At 47.4% G+C, this 12660-nt stretch overlaps 1 protein-coding gene across 1 annotated transcript in view; it reads right to left on the bottom strand.

Moving 5' to 3' along the window:
- RERE (arginine-glutamic acid dipeptide repeats) overlaps positions 1 to 12660 on the bottom strand; it is a 259834-nt gene that overhangs the window by 59795 nt on the left and 187379 nt on the right. The gene's annotated exons all lie outside the window — the stretch shown is intronic.

The raw sequence follows: 12660 nt of genomic DNA on the forward strand, positions 1-12660 counted from the left end.
GGGAGGAGGCCGGAGCGGCGCGTAGAGCCCAGCGCGGCCGCGGGCGGCTGCAAAAGGCGGCCTGGATCGCCGCGCCGCCCGCCGGCCGGCTCTGGCCTCCGCCCCGAGGCTCCGCGCGGGACCCAGGCCCGGTACCTCGGTTTCCTCCTTCCGAACAGCGGGAGTCGACCCGGGCGGCGGAGCACGGAAACTTCCTCCCCGCCGCGGCGGGCGCGAGCGGAGGGCGCCCGCGGGGCTGGCTCCGGGCTGGGGCCCTCCCCGGGCTGCTCCGTCTCCGGACCTCCCCCCGGGCGGGCAGAGTCAGCAGCACACGCCCGCCGCCCCCGGGCTGCGAAGCGGGGTCGGGGGGCTGGCCCAGACGACCCCCGAGGTCCCTCCGGCCCGGGATTGTGGGCGGCCGCTCCCGCCCAGCCCAGGCCTCAGCCGGCACCTCGCAGGGCGCCGTTTCACAACTAAATCACCGCGGAAGCTTCCCAGCCAATAAATCACCTGCCCACCGGGAGGGGAGTCCCTCCCACTCCCCGCGGTTGAGAGCAGCCGGGCGAATTCAGTGAAGAGCCAGACTTGGCCGGGAAGACCGATCTGCAACCTCCTACTCCATTCCTGGAGGCTCTGCATTTTCAGATTTCACCCCTTTCTAAGATATGACTCATCACTGTCAGTTTTCAACATAATTCGTATAGTTCAAAAGGAAAAATCTGGCAAGGCACAAGAAAGAGGTAAGCTCTGCTCTAGTCTGAAGCAGTGACCCTCGTTACCTGAAAAAAGTATCATTTACATGCTCAGCACGCACGCATCCCGGGCTGCGTGCTGAGCACCTCCACATCTTCACATCTCCACCGGGATGTGGAGAGGAGCGAGACTGCCCTGCCCTCAAGGAGCAGGCCTGGCAAACAGGTAAACAGATCAATCTCTGGGCCCCAACGAAAAGCAGCTGAGGAACAAAGGGCGGGAGGTGGGGTCAGGAGGAGGAAGCAACTTACTCTGCTGCCGTCGTAGGGGCGAGGCAAGGGGGAGCATGAGCCTGCCAGGTGGGCTCAGCGGGGCTCCAGGCAGAGGGGTCAGCCAGGAAGGGCACACAGATCACCCTGGGAACTGCGAGGAGGACAGGGTGTACGGAGCAGAGTCCCAGCAGGTAAGACTGAAGAGGTGGGGAGAGGGTCAGGTTGCAAAGAACCTTCCGGGCCAGGCTGAAGAGTTCTGCTCCTAGCTGTAGGCCAGCGGAGAAGTGTAAGCAAGAGCGTTCCATGAAAAGACGGCACAGAGACTGCTCTGGTGGCAGTGTGGCCCTCGGTGTGCATTAGGGACAGACTGGCTGCAATGCAGTTAAAGAGGCTAGCGAGGGAGCCCAGGTGTGAGATGAGGATGACCGGAGCTCAACCTCAGCCTTCAGAATTAATGCTTCTTAATCTACTCGTTAAGAAGTTAAGTATTTAGTGAGCACCTAACACTGGGAGGAATTTTTAAAATAACAACAACAAAAAAGGTAGCCATGGACCTTTACTAAAACGGAGTCGTTTAAAGCAGGCAAGATAAATGTGTGTGAGGTGATTACAGAACGATCTGAGACTTAGGTCGGCCAAGCATGCAGCAGTGAAGGGCAGCTCACCAGTGCTGCAAGGGAGCCGAGAAGAGGCATATGGGCCGTTGCTCAGAATGCCTTCACGGAGGCAGGTGGAGAAGAGCGGACAGCATCCGCAGGTGTGGAGGGGTGGGAAGGCCCTCCAGGAAAGACAGAGGCAGAGATAGGAAGTGGCAACCGGACAGGGAGAGTCTACACAAAGCTGCGGTGAGCTCTGGCGTGAGTCACATGGTGGAATGGCAGGGCCATGCCTGTGTGAGGACACGCAACAGGTTCACTGGGAGAGGCTGGCCCAGTGAAGAAGCATCTGAGAAAGGCTGAACCTGGAAAAGCAGGGTACTGTGGGAGAGTTCCGCACACGTGAGTTCAGACCCTGATTCCTCCACTTGTTATAAGCCTCTGAGCAGCATCCATTCAACAGTTATTAAGTACCTACTATATGTCAGGAGCCTCAGAGTCCTCACAACCCAGAAGGAAGCACTGCTATTATCTCCATTTACCGACAAGGAAGCTGAGGCACCGTGGGTTAAGTAACCAGACTAAGGTCACCCAACTCCTCAGCGGTCAAGGCGGAATTCAAACCCGGGCTCCAAAATCCATGCCCTGCAGCACTACTGCCACAGTCTCGGTGAAGTGGGCCAAGAGTCTACGGAGGTAAGCGATTTCAGTCATGGTCCCATGATCTGCGACTCTGCCCTTTCCATCTGCCTCACCAAATCAAATCAACTCTTCTGTATTCTTCCTAAGAAAGGTCTGCCAGTGCCTTCCTTTCCCGCTCATTCCAGCAGTAGTCCCAGGCCAAACCCTTCCCCTTCTTTCCTAGTAGCTAGCTTACTAACCCATCTCTCTCATCCAGCCATTTACAAGCCTCTGCTGAGGAATTTTTCAAAACCACGGATTTCATCATGAGTCCTACACCATCTTGCCCCCAGGCCCTACCTAAGAATAGCTCTTTGACCTCTTCAGGTGGTATTTAACCCTTAGCTCCGCATTCAAGGCGCACCAAGATCCTGTCCTGGCCTACCTTTCCAAACAGATGTCCAGTAATGCGAACTGGTCCATGCTACCACCTCTGTCTGAACTGCCGACTCTGGGGTACCTTTAATACTTCTCTCCACAGCCTACCTCCAGTTCACCTCAAACTCGAGCTCAGATCCCTCCCACTCCAAAATGAGACTTCCCTGACCGTCCCCATCCCCATTCACTTCGCATGTATTTATTTGTAAAAGGCCTCATGTACTCATAGTGTCTATGAGCTCTGAAAAGACAGGAATTGTATCTTATACCACCTTGCCTCCCTATAGCATTAGGCAGCTGCAGCTCCCAAGTCTGTGATACACAGATGAAACAAACCATGAGATGACAAGAGCCTGGGCTAGGGTGGTCACAGTGGAAATAGACTGTTAAATGTCAAAGGGTCCATTTTGAACTTTGATAACAAAGTTGATCTTATTGGCTCCATGACACCAAACTCTGCTGATTTTTCTCATATCACCTGGTGGCTTAATTCTCTCCTCAACCTCTGAGTCTCCCCAAGGCTTTGTTCTACGTTTTCTGCTCTCCACAAACTCCCCCCCAATATGATTTCCACTGCTCCCATGGCTCTAAATACCATCCAAGATTCTCACTACTATTTCTAAGGCTAAATCTATGGTCCAAGCCCATTTGGGAACACTTGTCTCACAGACATTTCAAACTAACTACTTCCAGAAATATGGATTTGACATCTGATGGTGAACACAAACCACTGCTGTCAGTGTATGTCAATGACTATGCTATCAAGTGCAAAGCACCACTGGCCCCACTTTTTTAAAAAAAGGAAGTAAAAGCTTCATGTGGCCTGTACTGTTACTTCTCTACAGAAAGCCACAAGGCCTCAAAACGGGCAAAACATCTTCTTCTCAGAGACCAGCCTTTACCTTGTGGTTTACCAGAAATGTAGAGTAGCCTTTAAAATCGAAACAAAGCCAACCCACTCAGAGTGGTCAATGATTAGAATAGGTCAGTATGTTAAATAGGTTACTGAGGCTGTAGTCTCTGTTCCCTCGATTCATTCATATCTCTGCAAATCAAGACCCTGACTTTTTTTAAGACTTTAATTTCATAATTAACACTGTCGACTCACAGACAGACAGAGAGGTACTGGAAGCTTCTAAACGGAAGTTCACAGACGCAGTCTGTTTCTTAATCGCATTCTAGCAGTTGAGCTGAAATTCAGCATTTCCAGTGCTGAGATTCAAGGCCTCATGAATTATGTCTCTGTCCCTTAGCTATTCTGTCCCTGACGGTGTATAGACGTTAGACTGCTAAGATGCCAAGGGTGCAGGAGAAAGAAGGCTGCTCCTTCCCGAGGCGGGAGCTGTGGCTGGGCCGCTGCTCCGAGTGCCGGGCAGCCCTGCTTCTTACGCTCCGCAGGCTTGCAGTCCAGCCACTCTCAGAGCCATGAGCTGAGGTTCCCCGGGTGTTGGCACTGTTTTCTCTGGTGCTTTGTTTTCAATCAACCTGTGTGTTTTTTGGGAGCACAAGACAAGTCCTCTTCTACTTCTCAATCGTCATAGCCAGATGAGACCCAAATATACATACAGATTTATTAATGGCAAGGAGACTGTTTTTTGCTTTGTTTTATAACTTAGTTTGTGACTGCGCTCCAATTTTGATTTTACCTACTGAAATATATTTTGACATACAACATTGTGTTATAAGGTACACAACATGTTAATCTGATACGTTTATACACTGTAATATGATTGCCATTGTAGTGATACTCATGTTTCGTAATTACTCCCCAGTTTTTAGACACATTGCTATAGTTTTCTATTATTGAGCTGAAACTTCATGTCGCCATCAGAAGTTACCTACCTACAAGTTCCTGGTAGAGAACATTTAATCCTTGGCTTTAAAAAAAAGTGAGTTACCTGAACACAGTACTTGCTGTTAAATTTGGGTCTGAGTAGAATCTGGAGAGCTCTATTTCTCATTTTTGGTAGAATGCAAAGAATGTGAGATTCAAACTCAGAAGTCTTAGGATCTGGTCTGCTTCTCTGTTCCACAGAGTAATTCTGACATGGCTGTTTAGACACAGCCACTTTTGAAATGGGAGATACGTAATAGGGATAAACATAATTGGGTGAAAATGCGATAACATTCTCTCTTATGATAAAGTAAAAGTTCAAAAGTTCCGCTCATCATTGCTGAGCCTGCCCCAGCTCAGAGCCTCCCAGGGTTGGCCTGGGGCAAGCAGCTTCACTGTTATGTGTCAGGATGAGAGAAAGGTAGGGAGACACCACCTATTCAACAATAAAAGCAGCCAGCACTGAGTAATGCTCCAATGGCAGGCACTCTCCTAAGGGCTCTACACCAACTGACTCATTGAAGCACCGCAATAACCTTACAAGGCAGGGGCTACTAATATCTCCATTTTACAGATGGGATAACTAACCACGTGTCACCAAATCCTTGAACCAGGGTGGGAGGGTCAAGACTGACAAATGTAAACAGTCAGGGAACTTCAGGGATGGGGTGAAGGCTAAGAATGGAGTTGAGGAGAGTGTGTGGATCAGGGCTATGATGGGCACCTGCTGCCTGCGTTTGCATTTCAAGATTTTAAGTGTTTCCCAAAGGTCTACGAATGGACAAATAAAGGCTATATTCTCGAAACTTAATTTATTCTTGTCTCGGTTTGTTCATCTTTTAAACTGGCCATAAAATACATGCCCTACCTATCTCAAAAAAGATTACTCTTAATATCAAATTGGATTGCACACAGAGGAGTACTGGGTAGATGAGGCCAAAGACTAAGGTGCACTTATCTCCCTCGTGTGCACGTGAAACTCCCAACACGGCTCATCTCAAGTGCTGGATATGACCTGTGTCTACAGCAGAGGAGAGGAGCCAGGGGAGAGGGGCAATGCTGCAAAAATGGCTAAAAGATAACTCTGCATTAACCCCTGGCTGAGAGCTTTCAAAATTAACTCCCTCTGGTGAATTTTAACTAGTGTATCACAGTCAGAAACTCACCAGGACTTCTGAAAAGCGACTCTTACTCAGTCCTCTTACATAACTGTTTGGAAAACACTGCAGGTGTTAAAGTGAGTCCCACTGTGAAAATGGCTCCTGCTCTACGCTGTTTTCCGCACAAAATTTTATGTTAATGACTTGCTGCTTCTCAGGGGACTGAAGAGCAGGCAGATCTGCAAGTAAGCAAACCACAGTTGCCCCCAGTGGAGAGACAAAAGTGTAAGCCCACAAGCCAGGCAGAGAGTTACGAGGAGTTGTCCACTGGTCTTCTGAAGGTGTAGAGAAGCAGCAGCAGCAGCAAACTGAAGACGCTTCCTAAATGTGGGCCTATGTTAATGAGGGGTAGGGAGAAAAAAGAGAAGAGTGATGCCACGCAGAAGAAATAAAAGCCTTTCCAGGCATCTGTATTCCAGGACTCCTCCCTGTTCATTCAACAGTGGCTCTCACTGAGCAACCACCAGATGAGAACCTATTGCATTTCATCCATATAATCCTGTTTGTTACAGATTCCCATCACCCCATATCGAAAACACGCTTCCGGCTAGAGGTACACTGTTGATACTGCTTTGAAAAGTACCATTTGGGTTTTGATTTAAAATATTTAACACATCAACAAAAGGGCGACCCAAGTAAAGCATGACGTTTTCAATAAACAGCAGCGGAAGCAGTGCGTCTGAGAGGAGACAGGCCAGCAAGCCGTGCTGGGCATCTCCGAGATTTCTGGTATGTTGCTCCTAATTTCTTGTTGACTCTACTTTGTAAGTACACATTGAATTTACTAGCAGTATTCCAGGATAACTAGTTAAGTTCCATTCAACTAGTTATAGTTTAAAAATAGCAAATAGGATCACAATTTAAAATAATAACCACAGGGCTTCCCTGATGGCACAGTGGTTGAGGGTCTGCCTGCCAATGCAGGGGACACGGGTTCGAGCACTGGTCTGGGAGGGTCCCACATGTCGCGGAGCAACCAGGCCCGTGAGCCACAACTACTGAGCCTGCGCGTCTGGAGCCTGTGCTCCGCAACAGGAGAGGCCGCGGCAGTGAGAGGCCCACGTACCGCGATGAGGAGTGGCCCCCGCTCGCCATGACCAGAGAAAGCCCTCGCACAGAAACGAAGACCCAACGCAGCCAAAAATAAATAAATAAATAAATTTTAAAAATAAAATAAAATAATGACCACATTTTTACTGATGGTTCTCAAGTCTCTCTGAGACCTGACATTTTCCCTAGCTCAGACTTGTCCTACGCTTTCTATCCAGAGTAACATCTTCCATTGTCTCAGGACATCACAGCCGCAACATGGATACTGGTGGGTCCCAGACCACATCCTCCTCAAGGCTCCTCAATACACTCTCCAACGCAGGTGTCACCGGGTCCATGCTACAGGTGGAGAATCTGGAAGTTTAGGCAAATTAAATACCCTGCCCCAATCCATAGCTAATCAGGAAGGGTGGAGAAGCAGAGAGATGAGATTTCGAAATGGGATTAATTGCTTGGAATCCAGGTGCAGAAAACTTTCTCTTGTATCTATACATATCAGAGGAATTAAAGGGTATTAGCTGTCTTAAAAAAAATAAAAAACAGAAAACCTCTAAAGGAAATTTTAGGTATAAACATATACACACTTGTTCTTTGAAGCAAAAGTGCCAGAGATTGTATGCTGTATGTCCATGTTAAAATTTTTCCCACAGAAACACTTGGCTTGGAGTGCATGGCTCTGCCACCAAATAACGACACCCTTGTATAGGTCACTAGGCCTCCTCCGGGCTTCCGTATGCGCGTGTGTAAGAGGAGTGGCGGGCTTTCTCTCATCTATCCGTAAAGCCTCAACAGTGGATGCCTAGTTCTCCATCACTGGGAGCTGCAGTCAGGCAGGTGGCCTCTCTCCTACACAGAGACAGGAGGATGGCTAAACTCTTTCCAAAAAGAGACCCTGTCAATGCATGATATGTTTTATGAACTGTCTTACCTGGAAATGCAGAAGATCGGTCTAAGATACCTTTAACATTAAATAAATCCTAGGTTTTGCAAAAAAGACCCGTTTCCCCCCCCCCTCATCCCAAAAGATTTGATGGTCCTCAGAACAGAAGCCCAAATACAAGCCTGTCCATTTCTAAGAGAAGTCCTCTCTAGGGTCAAATACAGCAGATTTCAAATCTTCAGCTGTCATGGAGGAATAATACCAAAGAGCTCTTTTTCCTGGTTCCTGTACTTTCCAATCTTCCAAAGGCCAAAAGAATATGAGAATGAGAACTGGGGGACGTAGGTCTAATATGATCCTGCCCTGATTGTTCTACCTTCCTCAATTCACGAGCATTGTGACAACAGACAGCTCCCGGTCTCATCACCGTTTTATCCCCCCTGCCTCTACCCCAGCCCCCACCGAAGATTAGCTACAGAAACACAAAGGGTGACTCAAGTGCTAGGTCCTAAGGTGTTTGAGGCCAGCAAGAAGAGTCCAGCAGTCATCCTACCCCCAGCTGGCTCTGCTGACGTGCTCCAGAAATGTCTACAAAAGCTAGGCAGTCGTCAGCTCAACACTCACTCCCTGCCATGTCTGTAATAATCGTAGAATCCGAGAATATTAGAGTCGGAAGGAAGCTTTAGAACATCTAAGCTGGTCAAAGCTCTCACTTTACAGGCAAGGATCATACATTATTTAAAATAAAACAAACAAACACACATACCCACAAAAGCTTTGTATTTGTGACAGACTCTTATTTCCGTCCCATCCTACATCCTACATGCTGCTCCTACAGTGTGATGAAGACACTCCACTGAGATGTGGGTCTCTGTTCCCTGCCCTGGAGCCTGGGTGGATCTTTGTAACTATCCTGACCAACAAGGCACAAGTGGCACTGGTAGCTTGAGGCTGGGGCATATGCATAAAAGGTAACACAGCTTCTGCTTGGCCCTCCTTCTCTGGACATGTGTCTCTGGAGCCCTGAGCCACCACATTAAGAAGTATGGTTATCCAGAGGTCACCATGCTGGGGAGACCACGTAGGGAGGCGGGGGGAGAGAGAGAGAGAGGGAGAGGGAGAGGGAGAGGGAGAGGGAGAGGGAGAGCGAGGGTAAGCCCGAGAGAGAGAGAGAGAGAGAGAGAGAGAGAGAGAGATGCCTCAGAAGCTCCAGCTGTGCAGCCCCCCGCCATTTGAGTTTTCCTAGCCTGGACTCGCAAGTGAAGGAGCCTTCAAGATGACTCCAACCCCATCTACCATCTGACTGCAGCCTCATGAAAGCACCCCAAGTCAGAATGCACAGCTGAGCCATTCCTAAATTCTTGTCCTGCAGAAACAGGATAATAAATGATCATTCTTGTTTTAAGTTGAGGTGATTTTTATTGTTGGGAGTAATTTGTTATGCGGCGATAGGAAACCAATACAAGATTCATTACTAAAACCTTTAACCTCAATGTTAGTCAACTATTAATTAAATCAACCAGTAAACCATCTTCCAATTAGACTTCCTCAGACAATCCGCAGGCCCTATCAAACTCTACAACCTTCCTCTGCTCTACGTTAACACTGAGCTCTTGTTGCCCTGACATGACATGACATACTATGTATGATACTGAGTACATGAGGGAATCCCCAGCACCTAGAACAGCCCTGGACACACAGAGCAGGTGACCACTATCACTGGCTGAATGAAAAAATGAATGTATCTGGGAGGTGAACTGGCTTGGCCTTCTTACAATGCTGTTTATTTCCCAGCCATTGGCCCTGCAGCTTGACTCAAGGTCTCCTGACCTATGCTCAGTGCTAAGTTTCTGACTCTCTAATTACTACCTACAGAATGATTCAACACCACCTTTCCTGTCCGTTCAAACATACAAGTCTCACTAGAGACACCACGCTAGTCCACTCCCTGATGCCGGCTCACCACCCAGAGTGAAACCCACAATTTCCTTTTTCAACACACCTGTGCGCAAAACCCTTCCCAGGTGGTCGCAAACATAAAAAAAAAGTCACTCCATTTTTCAAAGACCACATGCCCAACAGGAAAATGACCTTATGTTGGATGGTTTGCGCACAGCAACTCTGCCCACTAGCAAAGGCCACTGAGCCATCCTATACATCTCTGTCTATGTGACCCTCTGAGTCTAGATGATTATGCTGAGTAGCTGAAATCCTTTCATTACTGCAGGCCTAACACAGCATTGCCACGGGGTGAATATCGGAGCAGCATGCTTCAATGCACTTTCAAGTCAAATGAGAACTGGCTAGTTAAGCAGCAAGCATTAACAGATGTAGAAATACCGCCAGCTAAATACCTCTTGTCAATTATGGCTGCCCAGCTACACCCAAATTAAAAATAACCCAACACTAATAACAAACCCAAACGGACATGAGAGGCGCCTTCTCTCCCTGTGATAGCACTGTAGGCCCCACGTAAATGTTCTTGGTCAAGTGGCTCATAATTAAGTCACTAAAAAGTTCACCTTCTTTAACAAAGTAGATGTTGGCACAGAAGGAACAGGGAATAAACTGAAAAAGAAATGTGGCTTGTCTGTAAGTTACAAGACAACAAAGAAGTAGAACTCTTTAGTGGGAGGCCTTTTGCAAAAATTATAACGCAAGGTGTTTAGATCAATGGCCGCCCAATAAAAACTGAATGTCAGCCACAAATGTGAGCCAAGTAGGTAACTTTCATTTTCTAGTAGCCATATTTTAAAAAGAGGTAAAATGGACATTAATAACACATTAATATATCCAAAATATTATCATTTCAATGTGTAATCAATATAAAAATGATTAATGAAATACTTTACATTCCGTTTTTCCTACTCAGTCTGTGGAATTCAGTGTCTGTTTTACACTAACAGCACATCTCAACTCGGGCTAGCACATTTCAGGTGCTCAACGGCCACGTGTGGCCAGTGGTTACCAGAGTGGATAGGTTTAGGATGATCCCTGCTCCTTTTTTTTTTTTTTTTGCGGTATGTGGGCCTCTCACTGTTGTGGCCTCTCCCATTGTGGAGCACAGGCTCCGGACGAGCAGGCTCAGCGGCCATGGCTCACGGGCCCAGCCGCTCCACGGCATGTGGGATCTTCCCAGACCGGGGCACGAACCCGTATCCCCTGCATCGGCAGGCGGACTCTCAACCACTGCGCCACCAGGGAAGCCCCCTGCTCCTTTTTGATAAAACATTAAAACATCTAAAGCACTAGAAGTTTTCTGGTAGGGAAGTAAAATAAATACATTGTTAGAATATTGGACAATGACATCATACAGTCCTAAATGAAATAAAATCATATAGGCCTGTTATTTCAAATTAAGTGAAACGTGTCTTCCAGAAGAACTCAGTCTAGAAGTTGCTACGATTCACTCCTGCCCCACTTCCTAAACAGGGGAAACTGAGGCCCTGTCCAGCTCCAGGGCCACAGAAGCGGCTCCTGGACTGTTTCCTTTTCATGACAACATGACAAGGGCTAGGGCTCCTTATTTAACTTTGGTCACTTTAAATGCTCTCCAAAATGAGAGGAAAATCAAGTATCCCTTTAGGAAACGTGGGGGGCTGGAGGGGGAAGAGGAGTGTATTTCAACTACAAAAGGCAAAAATGGGTCACAAGGCAGATCCTGGTCTAACTGGCGGTCACTATTTTCTTTCTATGACAGGCACCCTTCTGGTCGCATACTACCTCCACGCAGGATGTCTATCACAAGAGAGTCTGTCAAGGGAGGGTCCCACATCAGGGGCTGGTAATGGGCCCCACCTCGAGGCTGCTCTGCTGGCTTTTGTTTGGAACAACAGTGCTCCCGTGATACCTCACTCTTGCTGAAAATACTGGCATTAAGGGAGCGTGAACACAGCTGTGTGTAAATTACACACACAAACCGATTCTATCTGTATATTTATATGGAATACAAACATACTAATAGTGCATTTACATACACAGTTGGATACACTGGGCTGCAAGCAGAGTGGAGTTTGAGTTCCAAAGTATTTACTTAAAATCTTACAAAAAGAAATGCTTAGGGAATGCTTAACCTGCTGCGTCAGGCTGAGGCTCTTCTGTGCCCTCTCCCCCATGCAGACTGCCCTCACCACACCACACCGCCTCCCCTCCCCCCCCAATAGTCCTCATTTGCAATACTGGAGAAAGTATTTGAGACTCTATGAAGGAGAACCCTCAAAAAGAGCTTTAAAACTCACTTCTATAGCAAAAATTAATCAATGAGATAATTTTCACAGTTAAGAAGTTATAATTATAAATGAGGGAGCGGGGGCAAAGAAGGCAGAAGCATACGGACTTCCCTGGTGGCGCAGTGGTTAAGACTCCGCACTCCCGATGCAGGGGGCCCGGTTCCATCCCTGGACAGGGAACTAGATCCCACATGCATGCCTCGCATGCCACAGCTAAGGAGCCTGAAAGCCACAACTAAGGAGCACACCTGCTGCAACTAAGACCCCGCACAACCAAATAAATAAATTAAATAAATAAATATTTAAAAATAAAAATAAAAAGAAGGCAGAAGCAGGAAGTGGGAAGAATCTGAAAATTCAGAATTGACTTGTCCTACAATGACAGCATTCCCTTGCCCACACCACTTCCACACACATACGAAGAAGAAGACCTACTTAAGCATCTATTAACAGAGCAGGCAGTAACGCAGGGTCTTTGGAGTTTTCAGCTGATTTTGAAAAACAAGGAGAAGAGCAATCAGCATTTTATGTTCACTGCATTAAATCCAGAATATAGACACAGGCATTAGGAAAGCTGGGCTCTGGTTCTACGCCTGATTCTATCAAGGCTTCACAGATGACCCCTGGGGCAAGCTATGAGCATTCCCTGGGCTGAGTTTCTCATGGTAAGATGACATCCCAAGTATCCTAATTTACCCAAAAAAGCACTAACTTTTAAAATGTTGGGTGTTGCAGTAAATGAAAGAAAAGGACAATAACGCAACTAAATATATTCTATACACATGTTGATAGACACAGAAGAACAAGCTCACTCTAGGCCTTAATTTTATTCTTTAAAAGTTTTACAACAGGGCTTCCCTGGTGGCGCAGTGGTTGAGAGTCCGCCTGCCGATGCAGGGGACACGGGT

The sequence above is a fragment of the Lipotes vexillifer genome, unplaced genomic scaffold (assembly GCF_000442215.2).
Source record: "Lipotes vexillifer unplaced genomic scaffold, Lipotes_vexillifer_v1.1 scaffold575, whole genome shotgun sequence".
Lineage (NCBI taxonomy): Eukaryota > Metazoa > Chordata > Mammalia > Artiodactyla > Lipotidae > Lipotes > Lipotes vexillifer.